Source organism: Coregonus lavaretus (genome assembly GCF_964263955.1).
Source record: "Coregonus lavaretus genome assembly, chromosome: 5".
NCBI lineage: Eukaryota > Metazoa > Chordata > Actinopteri > Salmoniformes > Salmonidae > Coregonus > Coregonus lavaretus.
The window spans coordinates 72,414,441-72,436,972 of record NC_139992.1 but is presented as its reverse complement, the minus strand read 5'-3'; positions in this window follow the sequence as shown (position 1 = coordinate 72,436,972).

Sequence of the window (22,532 nt, the reverse complement as noted above, 5' to 3'; positions counted from 1 at the left end):
CAGCAAATACGTTTATTTTATATTCATGTTTACCAATACTAATACCTGTTAAGTTTATATCATACGCAGCTAGACTCTTACCCGCATACATGGATGAATGCTTCAAGGCAGACTGGAACAATTTAACTCTGTTTTGTTTGTAGCTACATCTTGTTTGGCCAGCATTGTGTCAAGTCACTCCGGTTCACACTGACCGGTTCACACTGACAGTGGCACGTGCAGAAAGTAGCCCATCACTTTTTCCAACTGATCTGTCGATAGCGCTTGCTAAATTTAGGGCATCAATGTTGTTGAGAAAAGTAGCAAAACTTTTGTAGTTCTCGATGGCTAACGTTATATGTTTCAAAAACGGATCTATAGAAAGGACCGTACAGGACTGAATAGCTCACGTTATAGACAGAAGCATGCTACATGGCAGACCAATCCAAACTCATCTCCCGGCATGTCTAGCCCATCCATTATCCCAGCCAATCATGGCTAGCAGGAAGGTTCCTGTCTTTTTCCGTGGCTAAACCAACTAGGCTCGTAATTCAAAATTGTATTTGTATTTATGGATGGAATACAAATTTGTTATTAAGGCATATGAAAGTTCACATGTTCTAGAAGGCATTTCTGCCAAAAAAAAAAGCATTTTGATAAAAAATAAATGTTTCCGTTCAAATGCACGCTCCTGAAACGGGTCACATAAAAAAAGAAAGGTACATCTATGTCCAGGATGATAACATAGTTATTGATGGAGACCCCCAAATAAGAGAATGAGAGATTGTGCTATAACATGTCATTTAAGACACTCCCAGTATGTCCACTGGGCTTTTCCACTGGTCCATGACAATCTTGGAGTGGAAATTCCCGACCCCTGGTTCTGCAGGCTTAGGAGATATTAAAGTATCGCAAGCAGCGTAGATGTGTGCGACAAATGCACTGACCTAGTTGGCGGCCAGGTTGAGTTGTATTAGCTTTGTGACATTAGTTGTGATTTAATTATCAGCTCCCTTCAATTACTATGTAGCAGGGGACAGTTTTATGATGGAAGTAAAGGCTAACTGTTCTAAATCTAAAGCTGAAAGGGTTTGCCTCTTTAAAAGGTCTAAGGGCCTGGGGCTGGGTTTCTACTAAGCTAACATATGGAATTGTTTTAAGATGGTCATACCAAGGATCATTTAGGTATTTGTTTTAGAATTTTAGGTCCCCTGTAGGTATAAAAAATATATATAAAAATATTATTTGATGAAATATTGAAACATGCTAATTATATTTCCATGCAGGCATCGACTCTAGGAGGTTAACATATTTGATGCACTAGGTATTACATTTAGCTCCCTGTTGATCATGTGTCATATGGAAATTGAAAACAGATAGGGCAATTTTTCATGTTTATAGAATAAATTGATTGTCTCTTCACTTCCATATCATATTCCCTATGGCCTCCAAGTCACATTCACTTAATGGGAAATTTACCCAACAGCCCCCACCCCATACCAAGAAGGCCTAGAAATTGCCCCTGCTCAACCACTCCTGCAGTCCTCATATTTTTCAAAGACTTCTGGGGGCTTTGCTGAGGGGTCTTACAGTATATTTCCATTGAGTTACATGATGACGAATAAAGACTTGCCACCCCATGAACCACAAAAATTAAACACTCAAAGTGTTGTTTTGTGGGCTAAATTGACTCGCTTTTAAACCAGTTTTATGAATAATTGTTTTCTTATGATTTAAGTTACTCGCTCTTAAAGCAAATTTACTAATTGAATGATGCAGATAATCACTCATAGTCACCCTTTGGTTGGAAGAGTTATTTTTCAATGGCTCACAGGTGTGGTTATTTATGTGCAAAGGTCTTGGTATTCTCTCTGCTATTTCCAATGAGCATGTACTCTGACGCACTAGTGCACACACACGTAGACCACATGGTCCTCAGATCAGAAAGGAGATTAAATGATAAACAGGTGAGAATGTTGTGTTACTATGTATTTTACAACGACATGACAGGAGGGTTTAAACATTGTTATTTTTAGTGGTGGATGGAAGAAGGATTTTCCCTCTGGCTACTGTCCTCTCTGAGAAGATTAGAGGTGGATCAAACTAGTGAACACTTATAAAACAACTAGGAGATTTCTGTGACAACTGGTCAAAGTAAGAATAGCTCATAGTAACTGATGGTCCATGAGGAGATAATGTGCTAATGACTGATCAATACTCTGTATTTGCTGACTGTGGGATGTGGCCCCTGGAATGGCCAACACTTTTAAAGTCAGATAGTCAAATCAAATCAAATCAAATGTTATTGGTCACATGCGCCGAATACAACAGGTGCAGACATTACAGTGAAATGCTTACTTACTTTATTTTAAACAAAAAAAGTAAAAATAAAACAACAAAAAAAGTGTTGAGAAAAAAAAGAGCAGAAGTAAAATAAAGTGACAGTAGGGAGGCTATATATACAGGGGGGTACCGTTACAGAGTCAATGTGCGGGGGCACCGGCTAGTTGAGGTAGTTGAGGTAATATGTACATGTGGGTAGAGTTAAAGTGACTATGCATAAATACTTAACAGAGTAGCAGCAGCGTAAAAAGAATGGGGTGGGGGGGCAGTGCAAATAGTCTGGGTAGCCATGATTAGCTGTTCAGGAGTCTTATGGCTTGGGGGTAGAAGCTGTTGAGAAGTCTTTTCGACCTAGACTTGGCACTCCGGTACCGCTTGCCGTGCGGTAGCAGAGAGAACAGTCTATGACTAGGGTGGCTGGAGTCTTTGACAATTTTGAGGGCCTTCCTCTGACACCGCCTGGTATAGAGGTCCTGGATGGCAGGAAGCTTTGCCCCAGTGATGTACTGGGCCGTACGCACTACCCTCTGTAGTGCCTTGCGGTCGGAGGCCAAGCAGTTGCCATACCAGGCGGTGATGCAACCAGTCAGGATGCTCTTGATGGTGCAGCTGTAGAATTTTTTGAGGATCTGAGGACCCATGCCAAATCTTTTAGTCTCCTGAGGGGGAATAGGCTTTGTCGTGCCCTGTTCACGACTGTCTTGGTGTGTTTGGACCATGATAGTTCGTTGGTGATGTGGACACCAAGGAACTTGAAGCTCTCAACCTGTTCCACTACAGCCCCGTCGATGAGAATGGGGGCGTGCTCAGTCCTCTTTTTTTTCCTGTTGTATTGTTCCCTGATTGGCCCCTGAGAGACCAGAACAGAACAAAGCATTATTGCATGAACAGATTTAAAACAATTAATGACACGATCAGAGAAGTCATTAGAGAGATGCACATTTTAAAAAGCGGAATTTGAGTAATACCATCGTGCCCAGTGAAAAAGATTGCAAACAATGAACCCACAAGTTCAGCAAGCACAAACAGAAAAGAAAAAGCACACAGTTTAACAGAGAGGTGGGGTAAAACACATCCCAGCAAAGGAACGCTAGCCCATGAATTCTTCAAACACCAAGAAAAATTTAACAAAAGAAAGTTAAACAACTATGCAAACTAATCAACATGGTTCTGCTCATGGACGTCATAAGCAGTGGTGGAAAAAGTAAGCAACAGTTATACTTGAGTAAAAGTAAAGATACCTTAATAGAAAATGACTCAAATAAAAGTGAAAGTCACCAAGTAAAATACTACTTGAGTGAAAGTCTAAAAGTATTTGGTTTTAAATATACTTAAGTATAAGAAGTAAATGTAATTGCAAAAATATACTTAAGTATCAAAAGTAAAAGTACAAGTATAAATAATTTCAAATTGCTTATATTAAGCATACCAGACGGCACAATTTTCTTGTTTTTTAAATTAAGGATAGCCAGGGGTACACTCGAGCACTCAGACATCATTTACAAACGAAGCATTTTTGTTTAGTGAGTCCTCCAGATCAGAGACATTAGGGATGACCAGGGATGTTCTCTTGATAAGTGTGTGAATTGGACCATTTTCCTGTCCTGCTAAGCATTCAAAATGTAACGAATACTTTTGGGTGTCAGGGAAAATGTATGGAATAAATAGTACTTAATTTTGTTTAGGAATGTATTGAAGTAAAAGTAAAAGTTGTCAAAAATATAAATAGTAAAGTAAAGTACAGATACCCCAAAAAAATACTAAATACTTTACACCACTTGTCATAAGTGTGAACTCTCGATTGCATGGAATCTTTGACTTGCTGAAGAAAATATGTTATTTTTTATTTCTCACTCAATTCTTTGTAGAGGATAATTAATTTATTGCCCAGAGTACAGGGTCTCCATCTTGCTAACCTGACCGTCTTCCAGAACACATGTCAGTGTCACATTTTGGAACTAGGCCTTTGGACCAGAAAAGCTCATTCAATGACTGGAGATGGTTCCTAGAAGCTGTATGAGGAGCGGGATCCTCTCAATGTGTTTATCACATACTGTATAAGTCGTCGTAACTTGGCCAATGCTGGTATGTGGCCATTGATATTGACGTGCTCTTGAAAACATTCGGGTCCTCTTGCCAGAAGCTTGTGAAAATACAATGAAAGTGCTGACGGTTCAATCTCATTGCTCTCCTAGTGCTGCATTTTTCCAACACAATTAGCCAAAGTTGCCACCGTTGTCTACTTATTAACCATTCGTCATGGCTTTTAGTTTTTTCATCCAATGGCAGCATCTTTACAGTGAGGGAAAAAAGTATTTGATCCCCTGCTGATTTTGTACGTTTGCCCACTGACAAAGAAATGATCAGTCTATCATTTTAATGGTAGGTTTATTTGAACAGTGAGAGACAGAATAACAACAAAAAAATCCAGAAATACGCATGTCAAAAATGTTATAAATTGATTAGCATTTTATTGAGGGAAATAAGTATTTGACCCCTCTGCAAAACATGACTTAGTACCTGGTGGCAAAACCCTTGTTGGCAATCACAGAGGTCAGACGTTTCTTGTAGTTGGCCATCAGGTTTGCACACATCTCAGGAGAGATTTTGTCCCACTCCTCTTTGCAGATCTTCTCCAATTCATAAAGGTTTCAAGGCTGACGTTTGGCAACTCAAACCTTCAGCTCCCTCCACAGATTTTCTATGGGATTAAGGTCTGGAGACTGGCTAGGCCACTCCAGGACCTTAATGTGCTTCTTATTGAGCCACTCCTTTGTTGCCTTGGCCGTGTGTTTTGGGTCATTGTCATGCTGGAATACCCATCCACAACCCTTTTTCAATGCCCTGGCTGAGGGAAGGAGGTTCTCACCCAAGATTTGACGGTACATGGCCCCGTCCATCGTCCCTTTGATGCAGTGAAGTTGTCCGGTCCCCTTAGCAGAAAAACACCCCCAAAGCATAATGTTTCCACCTCCATGTTTGACGGTGGGGATGGTGATCTTGGGGTCATAGGCAGCATTCCTCCTCCTCCAAACACGGCGAGTTGAGTTGATGCCAAAGAGCTCGATTTTGGTCTCATCTGAACATAACACTTTCACCCAGTTCTCCTCTGAATCATTCAGATGTTCATTGGCAAACTTCAGACGGGCCTGTATATGTGCTTTCTTGAGCAGGGGGACCTTGCGGGCGCTGCAGGATTTCAGTCCTTCACGGCGTAGTGTGTTACCAATTGTTTTCTTGGTGACTATGGTCCCAGCTGCCTTGAGATCATTGACAAGATCCTCCCGTGTAGTTCTGGGCTGATTCCTCACCGTTCTCATGATCATTGCAACTCCACGAGGTGAGATCTTGCATGGAGCCCCAGGCCGAGGGAGATTGACAGTTATTTTGTGTTTCTTCCATTTGTGAATAATCGCACCAACTGTTGTCACCTTCTCACCAAGCTGCTTGGCGATTGTCTTGTAGCCCATTCCAGCCTTGTGTTGGTCTACAATCTTGTCCCTGACATCCTTGGAGAGCTCTTTGTTCTTGGCCATGGTGGAGAGTTTGGAATCTGATTGATTGATTGCTTCTGTGGACAAGTGTCTTTTATACAGGTAACAAACTGAGATTAAGAGCACTCCCTTTAAGAGTGTGCTACTAATCTCAGCTCGTTACCTGTATAAAAGACACCTGGGAGCCAGCAATCTTTTTGATTGAGAGGGGGTCAAATACTTCTTTCCCTCATTAAAATGCAAATCAATTTATAACATTTTTCACATGGGTTTTTCTGGATTATTTTGTTGTTATTCTGTCTCTCACTGTTAAAATAAACCTACCATTAAAATTATAGACTGATCATTTCTTTGTCAGTGGGCAAACGTACAAAATCAGCAGGGGATCAAATTATTTTTTCCCTCACTGTAGCTTCAGTTTGATATGGAGACACTGGGGCTCTTGTGATCACAATTCAAATGAACTATCATGTACGGATCACTGGTTCTTTGCTTGCCTGCTTTCCCCTCACCAACTACCGCCTGTCTCCTGATAAGTCAGGGCAATTTTCATGCTCTCGGCTTTCAGTTCTTGCAAGCTAGAAATTCTGTGCGCTTGTCATGCGAGAGCGATGTCCACATTGCTGTGTCAAATGCTGGCAAACAAGCCTGTGGAAGACAGGAGACACTCTCTTGGATTAGTTTGAATCAAAAGACTGTCTGTACATTTTGTCAAGGATCAGCAATGCTTTAATGATCTTTGTAAGCGACTTACTCCTTGTGTGTGTGCGTGTGTGTGTGCGTGTGTGAAGACTTCATCGTGAACTTGGCCAATGGAATGATTGTCCTTGAATACTAAGGCTAGTACTCCTCGCTGAGTAAGACATTATTCAAATCATAAGATCCACTGAATCAAAGCATCTTAAGTATTTTTCAACTGTAGCTTAATTATATTTTTTCTTCAAAACCATGCATTTAATGGATGCAGGCCAACTAACCCGGAAGGGGTCATATATAGACCTACAGTCATTGTATACACAGCTACAGTATATGCCAAACGTCTAAGCTCTAAGCGCTCCCAACCCCCCTGCTCAATGATATTAGAAAGAATGAGAAAATGACACCTGGGAAAACATTGCATGCTTGGCCTGGTGTCCGTGTCACACTCTGCACGTCTTATGAAGCTGTGCTAGCAGATTAGCATTCTGGTGACATTGGAGGGTAACATGAACCGGGGGCCTCGCCATTCCTGTGTATCTGAAACCAGAGTTGGTACACATCTATTCACTTGAATTCTCATGCCGCTGCCAGAGATGGGTCAATACCATATATTTGCTGGGGGGCCACTTGGATAGGGTGACTGGGGAATGCCAACACTGGTAGGTTGAGATTCCTTTGTGTTGGGGTCCACACGAAGGACACACTTCAGTGGGGCGTCTCATGCGTTTCGGCTTACACGTAGGACACTTGTGAATTCAGCTTACTAAACCACAACAGCATAATTTTGGCAAGCCAGGATAGTTATTGACAAACTAGCGCAGGATTACCAGCCTTGCTTTTGACAGAATTAACTAAATGTAGTTCACATTTAAACATACAGATTAATAAACACATATAAGTGACCACAACTTAACCAACTACTGCAGTGGAATGTTTTGACCTTTCCAACTTCGGCTAAACTAAATAGAATGTACAGCAGTCCAGGTAGATTTATACATAACTCAGATAGGAATCTAATTCAGCATGATTCCTTGTTGACTCCTATCCAGGTCTCGCTGTTGTAATGGTACAATGCTGCCTTATTTCACAAATCACATTTTCTTTCAGATTCACATCAATTAAAAGTGGTATTTTTAAGGGCTGGCCAAGTGGGGGGAGGGGGGTCAAGAATGGTGGTCAAGCATGGTGGTAGTATTGTGATGGTTTGAGGATGCTTTGTTGACTCAGGACCTGGCGGACTTTCCATCATAGAAGGAACCATGAATTCTGGTCTGTATTAGAGAATTCTACAGGAGAATGTCCGGCCATTCGTCCATGAGCTGAAGCTGAATTGCAGCTGGGTCATGCAGCAAGACAATGATCCAAAACACACAAGCAAGTCTACATCAGAATGACTGAAAAACAAACAAATGTAAAGTTTTGGAATGGCCAAGTCAAAGTCCAGACCTAAACCCTGTTGAGATGTGGCAGGACCTGAAATGAGCAGTTCATGCTCGAAAACTCACAAATGTCTCTGAGTTAAAGCAGTTCTGCATTCCTCCACAGTGATGTGAGAGCCTGATCAACAACTACAGGAAGTGTTTGGTTGCAGTCATTGCAGGTAAAGGTGGCACAACCAGTTATTGAATGTAAGGGGGAAATTACTTTTTCACACAGGGGCATTGGGTGTTGCATAACTTTGTTAAAAAAAATAAAATGAATTAAGTATAACACATTTTTGTTATTTGTTCACTCAGGTTCCCTTAATCTAATATTAGGTTTTGGTTGAAGAGTTGAGAACATTCAGTGTAAAAAAATATGCAAAAATGGACAAAATAAGGAAGGGGGCAAATACTTTTTCACGGAACTGTTTATACTGTAATGTACTATTATGATGACTATTATGATTTTACTTTACAGAGATGTACCGTATGTAACAAATCAAATTAAGTCAAGTTTTATTTGTCACATGCTTCATGGACAACAGGCATTGACTAACAGTGAAATGCTTACTTACAGGTCCTTATAACAATGAGTTAAAGATAAGATACAAAATAAAATAAGAAATAGTGGCACGAGGAATAAATACAGAGTGAATAACGAATAAACAAATAAAAATAACGATTACAAATAACATGGCTATACATATATAGGGAGTAAAAAATAACATGGCTATATACGGGGAGTACCAGTACCGAGGACGAGGTAATTGAGGTAGCTATGTACTGTAAATATAGGTAGGGGTAAAGTCACTAGGCAACAGGATACATAACAGACAGAAGCAGCAGCGTATGTGCAAAACATGTAGTGAGTTAGTGCAAAAAAAGGGGCCAATGCAGGTAGTCCGGGTAGCCATTTGATGAGCTATTTAGCAGTCTTGTTTAGAAGCTATTTAGAACTCTTATGGCTTGGGGTAGAAGCTGTTCAGGGTCCTGTTGGTCCCAGACTTGGTGCATTTTGATGAACTATTTAGCAGTCTTGTTTAGAAGCTATTTATAACTCTTATGGCTTGGAGTAGAAGCTGTTCAGGGTCCTGTTGGTCCCAGACTTGGTGCATTGGTACCGCTTGCCGTGCGGTAGCAGAGAGAACAGTCTGTGGCTTGGGTGGCTGGAGTTTTGGACAATTATTTGGGCCTTCCTCTGACACAACCAGGTCCTGGATGGCAGGGAGCTCGGCCCCATTGATGCTATACACACTATCCTCTTGCAGTCGGATGCCAAGCAGTTGCCATACCAAGCGGTGATGCAGCCAGTCAAGATGCTCTCAATGGTGCAGCTGTATAACGTTTTGAGGATCTGATACATCCCCTACACAGTAAAGATGATATACAGTAAAGATGCATCCAAAATGAAGTTGCTAGGGTCTTTTTAATGAGAAATGTTTTAAACTGTGTAATGGACTGTAATTTACAGTACTGTAGCATATTACATTCAATGGGCAATTTTGAAACATCCCTTACGGAAAAAAATTCACGTGATCATCTTTGATCTCATGTGATAACATGTGATTTCATGTGAAGTTAATGTGATAACATGTCACAACATGTGAAGCAACATGTGATAACATAAAACTACACATGTGACAACATGTGAGCACATGTGAGAACATGATCTCATGTGAAATGAATGTGAAATAAATGTGACAACATGGGAATGCAACATTTCAACATGTGATAACATGAAACTACACGCAACAACATGTGAGCACATGTGAAAACACGCTCTCGTGAATTAAATGTGAAAACTGGGGATGCAAAATTTCAACATACCATGACACTTTACGTGACAACATTTGAGCACATTTGAAAACCCATAAATCAAATGTAATTTAGAATATTTTACTTTCAAAGACATAATTGACATTAATTCAATTTAAACAGTCATGGTTCCCTGAAGGTTTTGTCTAGTTGTGGTGAAAATATGTTAAATCTACAACTGGTGACTGTATTTATACAGCTAAATTCAGGTGTTAATGTACAGTATGCTGATTACTTGGGACTCAAACTCACAACCTCTTGGTTACCACCTACCTAAAGTTCCTGCTGCGCCGCCAGGTCTGTGGCACTAATGGAGATTAGCAAGAATACATTTCTGCACTTTGCCTAAAGTTGCAGTAAAAATAAAGTCAATATATACAACAACTTGGTGTTATTTCTATTAAAATGACAGTATGCTCCTGTATTCTGCTTTCAATTAGTGTAAAAACTCTTGTATAGTTTTATACTGTGACAACAGTTGGGACTCAACTGGCTTAAATGGGATTAGAACGGATAACCTCTTGGTTGCTTGAAATCTGAAATATCTTGCTACAGTGCAGATACACCAGCAGATCTGTGAGCTTGAAAGAAATATGGCCACAGACTTAATGGCGCGAATGCATTTCTGCACTTTGCTAAAAGCTGCCCAGAATCAAGTAAATCATTGTCCAATTATCACCACCAATGTCACATCAACGTAAAACTATCAGTGCTCAAGGACACTTGACATAGAGTATACATAAATTAGTTGGAAAATTGAACTTGCAACATCTTGGTTGGGAGTGTATCGATGTAGTGATTGCTTTGGTGCATAGTGATTGCTTTGGCGTTGTCAAAGGTGGAACTGTGTTAGAGTTGTCAAATCCACAAGCGGCTCCTGTCATTATACCTAAATCTGACATTGCCATTGGCTGCAATGTAATCTACACTTCCATAAGGATGATAAAAATCCTCATTTATTTTTTATTTGAGTGTCATTATGTTTATATAGCGTACACTTTCTCGTTCTGAACTTCTAACATGAGTGGGGTGGGTGTGGCTTCGGGACAAGGATCATAGAGTAGCTGCTCACCAATTTGACTGCTCCAACACAGTTGCACCTCCGACACTTCGCCGGTTAATGCTTAATCTGATTGAATCTAGGCCCTGAATGCAATTGCAAGTGAGGCATGCCAAGTTAATTTGCAGGATGGGCCAAAAAGTACCCAACTGCATTGCGACTGACAGTAAATATATAGCAAAACACAATATCTTATTACTTTAGAAATGTACAGTATAATGACTGTAAAATCTACCACAAAATTAACAGCCATTGCTAACAAAGAAGTTTCATGTTATCACATGTTGAACCACATGATTTCACATGTGGAAGATCATTTGAAATCATGTGCAAAACGTGTTTTTAAAACACTTCACGTGACATTTCAGATGTGAAAACATGTGTTTTTGAAATAGTTCACATGGGACATTTCAAGTGTGAAAACATGTTTTTGAAACACTTCACGTGATCATGTTTTGAACCCACCTGGGATTTGAATTAGAAATGAGAAATACACAAAGTCTGTAGTATTCCCTAAACATTCATTACCTATAATAGATATCTGCACTATTTTAGTTATCAGCTATTCTGACTATTCTCTCATCATTTATTTAATTTACTTATTACAGCTATTTGAAGGTTTTCTGTATAGTTGTCTAATGTTGGTGGGACATATTATTTTGCTTTAAAGTTACTCCTGAATCACTATGATAAATATAATCTTTTTTCTTTACTGTATTTTTAACAAAGCTGAAATACACTTTGAAGTCCAAAGTGTAAGAATACAGGTGAAATCAGTTAAAGAAACAGACATGGTGGAGTAGCAGGAAGATTGGAATGCCATGAACGAAGAGGTTGTCAGTTGAAATCCAAGGTAAGGATATGTTGAATAAGAATTACTGTATAACAAAATACACATGTAGTCATTTAAGTTGAAAACAATATGTTAAAACTCTGTGTGTGTATCATAACGACTCATTTTTGTTTGCAGGATATCACCTGTGAAATCTCATGTGAAAATTTGAATCTACATGTAAAAGGTTATGTTTTCACATGTGTAAATCCACATCTGAAACTTAATGTGAAATATCATCACATGTGAAGTTTTATTCCACATCATCAAATGTGAAATGTAAAAAAAAAAAATGGTTTCACATCATTTAATATCTGCAAAACATGTGGAAATGATTTTCCACATGTAAAAGCATGTGGTTTTTCCATGAAGGATGTATCTTGCATTTTTTGCTATTCTATTAACTGGTTGTTAAATCAACTAAATTGAGAACATACACACACAGTGCATTCAGAAAGTATTCAGACCCCTTGAATTTTTCCACATTTTGTTACGTTACAGCCTTATTCTAAAATGAATTAAATAGTTTTTTCCCCTCATCAACTACATACAATACACCATAATGACAAAGCAAAAATAGTTTTTTGCAATTGTTGCAAATTTATTAAAAATAAACAACTGAAGTATTCAGACCCTTTACTCAGTGCTTTGTTGAAGCACCTTTGGCAGCGATTACAGCCTCGAGTCTTTTTGGGTATGACGCTACAAGCTTGGCACACCTGTATTTGGGGAGTTTCTCCCATTCTTCTCTGCAGATCCTCTCTAGTCTCCCAGTCCCTTCCGCTAAAAAACATCCCCACAGCATGATGCTCCCACCACCATGCTTCACCATAGGGATGGTGCCAGGTTTCCTCCAGATGTGACGCTTGGCATTCAGGCCAAAGAATTCTATCTTGGTTTCATCAGACCAGATAATCTAGTTTCTCATGGTCTGAGAGTCCTTTCGGTGCCTTTTGGCAAACTCCAAGCGGGTTGTCATGTGCCTTTTATTTAGGAGTGGCTTACTTCTGGCCACTCTACCATAAAGGCCTGATTGGTGGAGTGCTGCAGAGATGGTTGTCCTTCTGGAAGGTTCTCCCATCTCCACAAAGGAACTCTGGAGCTCTGTCAGAGTGACCATTGGGTTCTTGGTCACCTCCCTGACCAAGGCCCTTCTCCCCCGATTGCTCAGTTTGGCCGGGCGACCAACTCTAGGAAGAGTCTTGGTGGTTCCAAACTTCTTCCATTTAAGAATGATGGAGGCCACTGTGTTCTTGGGGACCTTCAATGAGGATAATTTTTTTTGTATCCTTTCCCACATCTGTGCCTCGACACAGTCCTGTCTCGGAGCTCTACGGACAATTCCTTCGACCTCATGGCTTGGTTTTTGCTCTGACATGCACTGTCAACTGTGGGACCTTATATAGACAGGTGTGTGCCTTTCCAAATCATGTCCAATCAATTGGATTTATCACAGGTGGACTCCAATCAAGTTGTAGAAACATCTCAAGCATGATAAATGGAAACAGGATGCACCTGAGCTCAATTTCCAGTCTCATAGCAAAAGGTCTGAATACTTATGTAAATAAGGTATTTCTGTTTTTTATTTTTAATAAATGTGAATACATTTACTAAAAACCTGTTTTCACTTTGTCATTATGGGGTATTATGAGTAGATTTATGAGTATTTTTTATTTATTTAATCAATGTTAGAATAAGGCTGTAACGTAACAAAATGTGGAAAAGGGATGCACTGTCTGTAGAAAAGTATGTGGACAACCCTTAAAATTAGTGGATATGGCTATTTCAGCCACACCCGTTGCTGACAGGTGTATGAAATCGAGCACACAGCCATGCAATGTCCATAGACAAACATTGGCAGTAGAATGGCCGTATTGAAGAGCTCACTGACTTTCAACGTGGCACCGTCATTTGATGCCACCTTTCCAACAAGCACAGTTCGGTCAAGTGCTGTTATTGTGAAGTGGAAACATCTAGGAGCAACAACGGCTTAGCCGCGAAGTGGTAGGCCACACAAGCTCACAGAATGGGACCACCGAGTGCTGAAGCGTGTAGCGCATAAAACTCGTCTGTCCTCGGTTCCAAGACTCACTACCAAGTTCCAAACTGCCCCTGCAAGCAACATCAGCACATTAACTGTTCGTCGGGAGCTTCATGAGATGGGTTTCCATGCCGAGTAGCCACACACAAGCCTAAGATCACCATGCGCAATGCCAAGCGTCGGCTGGAGTGGTGTAAAGCTCACTGATATTGGACTCTGGAGCAGTGGAAACGCGTTCTCTGGAGTGATGAATCACGCTTCACCATCTGGCAGTCCGACGGATGAATCTGGGTTTGGCAGATGTCAGGTGAACGCTACCACCTGCCCCAATGCATAGTGCCAACTGTAGAGTTTGGTGGAGGAGGAATAATGGTCTGGGGCTGTTTTTCATGGTTCGGGCAAGGCCCCTTAGTTCCAGTGAAGGGAAATCTTAACTCTACAGCATACAATGACACTCTAGACGATTCTGTGCTTCCAACTTTGTGGCAACAGTTTTGGGAAGGCCCTTTCCTGTTTCAGCATGACAATGCCCCCATTCACAAAGCGAGGTCCATACAGAAATGGTTTGTCAAGATTGGTGTGGAAGAACTTGACTGGCCTGCATAGAGCACTTACCTCAACCCCATTGAACAGCTTTGGGATGAATTAGAACGCCGACTGCGAGCCAGGCCTAATCGCCCAACAACAATAAAAGGTTTTGAATATAAGACTTGCTGCATTACAAGTGTTACCAGTTTGGAGTTTTGTACTAAGAGTTCTGAAAATTCACTGCATACTTGTGACAATAGCACCAAAGCGATTAATAAAACTGTATGATATACTTTATTCATTAAGAGGCTTACTTGCATAGTCTATGAAACTGTATATTGTGTGTTTTTTTTGTGTGTATGTGTGTATTCAGTCAGAACATAGCAATCAATGAAAGTGTTCGATGTTCAGCATTATTAAGACGCCAGCCCTGATGTGAGTGATCCCCACCCTATTTCAGCTAACAAAGCTACCAGAGGGAGATAGCCTACCTCTTTCTCTGCCTTTTGTATACTCCAGATACAAGGTGGAAACAGACAAAGGCATGTAGAAACACTAGCCTAAAGCTAAACACCGGGAAACCTGATCAGTTGTCTGAGAAATGAGTAGAATAGAAGGGAAGGCATGTCCAACAGGCACTGATATGCTCTTCCAGTTGCATGACAATGTGGGAAACCTATTACAGGAACTAAAATATATTTTGTATTTAAAGCACTCCCTCATTCCTTCAAATTTAGAAAAGTGTGCCCACAGGCAATGGAACTCCATGCGACTACATGGATCATGTAGGGAAAATGGTTAATTATGGTAAGGAATTATGAAAACAAGCATTTAAATGTCAGGGAAAGTTATATACTGTCACAGTGGCATGGTATTGAATCTGGGACCTGTATTTTATGCCCTGAGAGCTTTTGTCAACAGATCTCTTTGTGCCTCGTGGAAAACCCTCTGCAGTCTAGTCCAAGTTTATGACAATAACTTTACCATAGGAGATAAATATGTATTTTCTGGCATCCCTATGTTTGTCTTTTTAGCTGTTCCATACCAGAAAATCCTTACATGGCATGGTTTCGGCATTCTTTTCAAGCCACACCTTGCATGAGTATTCAAATGAACATTTTTGGAGCTCTTGTAATACATGCTGCTGAAATACCTTGCAAAGGCTCTCACACAGTGCTCAAAACACACACACACGCACACACACACACACACACACACATGTATAAACACCCTCTCCCTATACAGTGGGGAAAAAAAGTATTTAGTCAGCCACCAATTGTGCAAGTTCTCCCACTTAAAAAGATGCGAGAGGCCTGTAATTTTCATCATAGGTACACGTCAACTATGACAGACAAAATGAGGGAAAAAAATCCAGAAAATCACATTGTAGGATTTTTAATGAATTTATTTGTAAATTATGGTGGAAAATAAGTATTTGGTCAATAACAAAAGTTTCTCAATACTTTGTTATATACCCTTTGTTGGCAATGACACAGGTCAAACATTTTCTGTAAGTCTTCACAAGGTTTTCACACACTGTTGCTGGTATTTTGGCCCATTCCTCCATGCAGATCTCCTATAGAGCAGTGATGTTTTGGGGCTGTCGCTGGGCAACATGGACTTTCAACTCCCTCCAAAGATTTTCTATGGGGTTGAGATCTGGAGACTGGCTAGGCCACTCCAGGACCTTGAAATGCTTCTTACAAAGCCACTCCTTCATTGCCCGGGCGGTGTGTTTGGGATCATTGTCATGCTGAAAGACCCAGCCACGTTTCATCTTCAATGCCCTTGCTGATGGAAGGAGGTTTTCACTCAAAATCTCACGATACATGGCCCGATTCATTCTTTCCTTTACACGGATCAGTCGTCCTGGTCCCTTTGCAGAAAAACAGCCCCAAAGCATGATGTTTCCACCCCCATGCTTCACAGTAGGTATGGTGTTCTTTGGATGCAACTCAGCATTCTTTGTCCTCCAAACACGACGAGTTGAGTTTTTACCAAAAAGTTATATTTTGGTTTCATCTGACCATATGACATTCTCCCAATCCTCTTTTGGATCATCCAAATGCACTCTAGCAAACTTCAGACGGGCCTGGACATGTACTGGCTTAAGCAGGGGGACACGTCTTGCACTGCAGGATTTGAGTCCCTGGCGGCGTAGTGTGTTACTGATGGTAGGCTTTGTTACTTTGGTCCCAGCTCTCTGCAGGTCATTCACTAGGTCCCCCCGTGTGGTTCTGGGATTTTTGCTCACCGTTCTTGTGATCATTTTGACCCCACGGGGTGAGATCTTGCATGGAGTCCCAAATCGAGGGAGATTATCAGTGGTCTTGTATGTCTTCCATTTCCTAATAATTGCTCCCACAGTTGATTTCTTCAAACCAAGCTGCTTACCTATTGCAGATTCAGTCTTCCCAGCCTGGTGCAGGTCTACAATTTTGTTTCTGGTGTCCTTTGACAGCTCTTTGGTCTTGGCCATAGTGGAGTTTGGAGTGTGACTGTTTGAGGTTGTGGACAGGTGTCTTTTATACTGATAACAAGTTCAAACAGGTGCCATTAATACAGGTAACGAGTGGAGGACAGAGGAGCCTCTTAAAGAAGAAGTTACAGGTCTGTGTGAGCCAGAAATCTTGCTTGTTTGTAGGTGACCAAATACTTATTTTCCACCATAATTTGCAAATAAATTCATAAAAAATCCTACAATGTGATTTTCTGGATATTTTTTTCTCAATTTGTCTGTCATAGTTGACGTGTACCTATGATGAAAATTACAGGCCTCTCTCATCTTTTTAAGTGGGAGAACTTGCACAATTGGTGGCTGACTAAATACTATTTTTCCCCACTGTATGCACAGCATGCGTACATCACATTTTCATACTGAGTGTGTGCCCGACATGAAATAACACTTAAAAAGTCCAAGAGGGTTGTGCTCCAAATTCCTGGATGGTAAAGTTCAGATATGGGGCTTTGTGCCGTGTAAAATGGGGAGGCTTTCTTGGTTGATGTGTAGGGGCATGATCCCGGACCTCATGGGTGACAGCTTTCTCATCAATCATTCCATATTCTTAAGTAAACTTTTGACTCATAATCCCCATCCTGCTGTTGCTATCCCTTTGTGTCGAAACATGTTTGCTTTTCCCATTTTTAGGCACATTGTCATGTCAGGTTGCGGAGTAACTGAGCCGTTTGTGATGGCAGGCGCTCGTGGTCCAGACGGGGCTGTAATTTGCAGGTGGACCCATTGTTCTGGTAAGATTAGAACTTTAAATGGGAGGGCCTTGCCTTTTGTTTTGGTTCTCCGTCGCCACACGGGAATATGAGAGCTCTCAATCGGCTGTATAGTTTGGAGTTTTTCACAGTTTTCCACAGTTTTCCACTAAAGAACTCAAGAATTTCCTCACTTTTGTTGTTTTCTGTACTTTCCTCATTGTTGTTGTTTTCCCCTGTACTCGCCGGCAGACGGGCAGTTGTTTGAAAGCGATAGCAGTAGAACATCATGACATTTTTCACATCTAGCGCCTATGTATGACCTCACACTGAGGAGGTGTTTAACATTGTTTGGGGAGCTTCCTCTCGATAGCGAAATCCACACTGGTTTCTGATTGGGGCTTGCCAGGTTTCAATCGAGGAGGTTCTGTCCCCAGTGAGGCATCCCCACCCTCATCTGGGGCTGACTAATGAAAATAGCTCTGCTCTCATGTTTACCCTAACGTCTCTTCTCTTCTCTTCTCTCTTTATTATCCTATGTTATTTTTGTCTTCTCCTCTCTGTTCTTCTCCCTTCTTCGTCTCCAGTTAGCATCCAGTAGACAGAGCTCAAGCCTGAGGCTTTTTTAGCTCATCCCAAACACACCTCTATTCAGCCCAGTGGAGAGCCCAGATCAGGTGGATTAAATATCTGTTTTGGAGAAACAGAGTCACCATTTAGCGCTGCTCCAAGTCAGGGAGACGGGACAGGAGGGTTGTCATGGTCAAGAGGGGTGGTGTGGCGGAGGGGTGGGAGACAGTGGGGACTGGGGACCACTCCCCAAGCTAATCCCTTGACTACATGTTAACATTAAGCGGCTAATCTAGCAATTTTCACGAAGCTTATGCTTAACTGATCTGACTCCATGCGCTCCAGCTCTCTGTGCTGTGTGTTGTGAGCAAGGCTGCTGCTTACTGTACGGTTAGGCCAAGGCTTGAGGATTATGCACGCAAATCAAAGCCAGATGGGGTGAGGACTCAGAGTTGGTTGCTCTGCAGAGTTCAGTTCTCAGGGTGGATGGAACAGCAGTTAACCTGGGGTGGAACAATAAACAGGTCGCGCTGCAAATGGAAGGTGGCAGGTGGGGTTCAGTGAGGTGAGATTACGTTTTTGTTCGTGTGAAATCCGAAGAGACAGATGCGTGGGTGTGCAATGTGAGTCGTCCTATGGAGTCTTTTGTGCAGCAGCCTGTGGAAAATGGTACACACAGCCACATGTACTGGAGAGTATTGGATCAGATTAGTTCAACAAGGCGGGTTTAACGGTTTCACACAATATCCTGACAATGCACACACGTTTTTCCCCCCTTGTCTAGAATGTTGCATAGTTTTAATGAGTAATAGGGTACATTTGATAGATGGAGATGCTTTGATGGCATGCTGAACTCAGCCCACAAACCTCTGGCTTTTTGTGTTGTGTTATTACTTAAATTAGTACAACATTTTCAAGGACTTAGACACACATGTAATTCCATGTCAATATGGGAAAACGTTTGAGAAGAGGTTCACATTCAGAACAGGTTTTCTGATGGTCACTGAGCTGCCATTGTCATCCTCTGTTTAATTTGTCACTGGCTCAAGATCGTATTCGGATTCAAAACTTAGAATCTTTCAATTTAAATTATTATATAAAAGTATTGCTACCAATCTGTCACGCTCGTCATAATGAGTGGACCAAGGCGCAGCGTGATACGAGTACATACTTATTAAAAGTGTACTAGCAACACGATACAAAATACAAAACAACAAAACGATACGTGAAGTCCTCGGTTATACAATACAAACCAACACGGAACAAGATCCCACGAATAACAAGTGCACACAAGGCTGCCTAAGTATGGTTCCCAATCAGAGACAACAAGCAACAGCTGATTCTCGTTGCTTCTGATTGAGAACCACCCCGGCCAACACAGAAACACATAACCTAGAACATACCATAGAAACACGAAACATAGACTCTACACAATGAAACTAACACCCTGGCTCAACATACAAGAGTCCCCAGAGCCAGGGCGTGACAGTACCCCCCCCACAAAGGCGCCGACTGCGACCGCGCCAACATAAACCCAACAGGGGAGGGGCCGGGTGGGCATTCCTCCTCGGAGGCGGATCCGGCTCCTGGCGTGACCACCACCCTCTAACAACCCCCCGTAGCGCCCCTGGTCTGGTCTGGCCCCGCTGGCTGGAGCTGGACTGGACATCGGTGGAGCGGATTGCTTAGGCTCCGGTGTGGAGCAGCTGACCGGTACCTGACCAGGCACCGGTGAAACGGGCACGGGCTGTGCCGGATTGACGACGCGCACCACAGGCTTGGTGCGGGGAGCAGGAATGGGCCGGACCGGGCTGACTACGCGCACCACTGACTTGGTGTGGGGAGCAGGAACGGGCCGGACCGGGCTGGCGACGCGCACCACAGGCTTGGTGCGGGGAGCAGGAATGGGCCGGACCGGGCTGACGACGCGCACCACTGACTTGGTGCGGGGAGCAGGAATGGGCCGGACCGGGCTGGCGACGCGCACCACAGGCTTGGTGCGGGGAGCAGGAACAGGCCGGACCGGACTGACGACGCGCACCATTGGCTTGGTGCGGGGAGCAGGAATGGACCGGGCCGGGCTGGCGACGCGCACTATAGGCTTGGTGCGGGGAGCAGGAACCGGCCAGGCCAGTCTGGCGACGCGCACCCTCTGCTTGGTGCGAGGGGCAGGAACAGGCCGGGCCGGGCTGGCGACGCGCACCATTGGCTTGGGGCGGGGAGCAGGAATGGGCCGGACCGGGCTGACGAAGCGCACCATTGGCTTGGTGCGAGGAGCAGGAACAGGCCGGGCCGGGCTAGCGACACGCATCATTGGCTTGGTGCGAGGGGCAGGAACAGGCCGGGCCGGGCTGGCGACGCGCACCATTGGCTTGATGCGAGGGGCAGGAACAGGCCGGGCTGGCGACGCGCACCATTGGCTTGGTGCGAGGGGCAGGTACAGGCCGGGCCGGGCTGGCGACGTGCACCATTGGTTTGGTGCGAGGGGCAGGAACAGGCCGGGCCGGGCTGACGACGCGCACCATTGGCTTGGTGCGAGGGGCAGGAACAGGCCGGGCCGGGCTGGCGACGCGCACCATTGGCTTGGTGCGAGGGGCAGGAACAGGCCGGGCCGGGCTGGCGACGCGCACCATTGGCTTGATGCGAGGGGCAGGAACAGGCCGGGCCGGGCTGGCGACGCGCACCATTGGCTTGGTGCGAGGGGCAGGTACAGGCCGGGCCGGGCTGGCGACGTGCACCATTGGCTTGGTGCGAGGGGCAGGAACAGGCCGGGCCGGGCTGACGACGCGCACCATTGGCTTGGTGCGAGGGGCAAGAACAGGCCGGCCGGGCTGGCGACGTGCATCACAGGCTTGGTGCGAGGGACAGGAACAGGCCGAACCGCACTGGGAACAAACACCACTGGCCTTATACGGGGATCAGGAACGGGCCGGACCGGACTGGTAACACACTTCAGTACCTCTCGCCGTGCCTCTACACTTTCCTTCCCTCTAATGACCAATGGCCCCTGTAACCTGGTGGCCTTCTCTCCATGTCCACAAACTCGCCCTTTATCTGCCTCCAGCAGCCCCGTCGTCCATGCCATGTGCCCCCTCAAAAAAAATTATTGGGGGTGCCTCTCGCCTGTCCGACGACGACCCGGTTGGCGCCGCTTCTCCTCTCCTGCCTGGGTCTCCCCTTTCATCGCCCTCCGGTAACGGACGGCCTCCTCCGCCGTAATCTGCCCCCAACCGAGGAGGACATCCACTAACGTTACCTCCTGCGTGTGCTCCTGGACACGCTGCTTGGTCCAGTATTGGTGGGATCTTCTGTCACGATCGTCAAAAGGAGTGGACGAAGGCTCAGCGTGATATGAGTACATACTTTTTAATAGTGTACTAGCAACACGATACAAAATACAAAACAACAAAACGATACGTGAAGTCCTCGGTTATACAATACAAACCAACACGGAACAAGATCCCACGAATAACAAGTGCACACAAGGCTGCCTAAGTATGGTTCCCAATCAGAGACAACAAGCAACAGCTGATTCTCGTTGCCTCTGATTGAGGACCACCCCGGCCAACACAGAAACACATAACCTAGAACATACCATAGAAACACGAAACATAGACTCTACACAACGAAACTAACACCCTGGCTCAACATACAAGAGTCCCCAGAGCCAGGGCGTGACACAATCAATCGAATGTTATTTATATGGGGGATACAATCTTCCCAGCTCTGCAGATTTTGCTGCGAAGAGACAGAATCATTAGATCATTTGTTTTGGTACTGTCCATTTGTAGCTTGTTTTTGGACACAGGTCCAGGAATGGCTAAAGGATTGCAATATTTACCTGGAGCTAACCCTGCAGATAGCACTATTGGGTGATCTGAAAAGTCATAGTCAATCGATCAATAACATAATAATACTATTAGCAAAAATGTTATTTTCAATTCACAATCTGTAGAAACAATGAGAATAGAAAGGTTCAGAACTTTTGTAAGACATCACAGTACAGTTGAAATATATATATGGTAAATAGAAATCCTATATGGATGGTGTTAAAAGATAGATGGGAGGTGTTGAATGGAATTGAAGGATGAGACTAATAACAACTAACAACAAACAATAACAAGATAACTAATAATGTAAGCACACTGTGTCCATAATAAATGTATGGGTTGTAGGTTGGGAGCTTTTGTGAAGGAGCACAGTTAGAAAGATATGGCATATAGAAGCAAACCGGATGGACATCATGAAAATGATCGGAGAGATTGAGACTAGAAGAAGTTCAGGAGAAAGAACAAACAAAATGTAATTATTGTAAAATTGACTGTGTCCATAAAACGTAGATAGTGGGTATGGGCTGGAAGTAGAGGCCTAGGCGTTGTTGTTCACTAGTTTACTCCAAGTGGGGAAAGGGTGGCGGGGTCGGAAAGTAATAAAGGTGAATATATATATATTTTTAAAGGATATGTATATGTATGTATGTATGTATGTGTGTATGTATGTATGTATGTATGTATGTGGGTGTGTATGTGTGTTTATGTATATG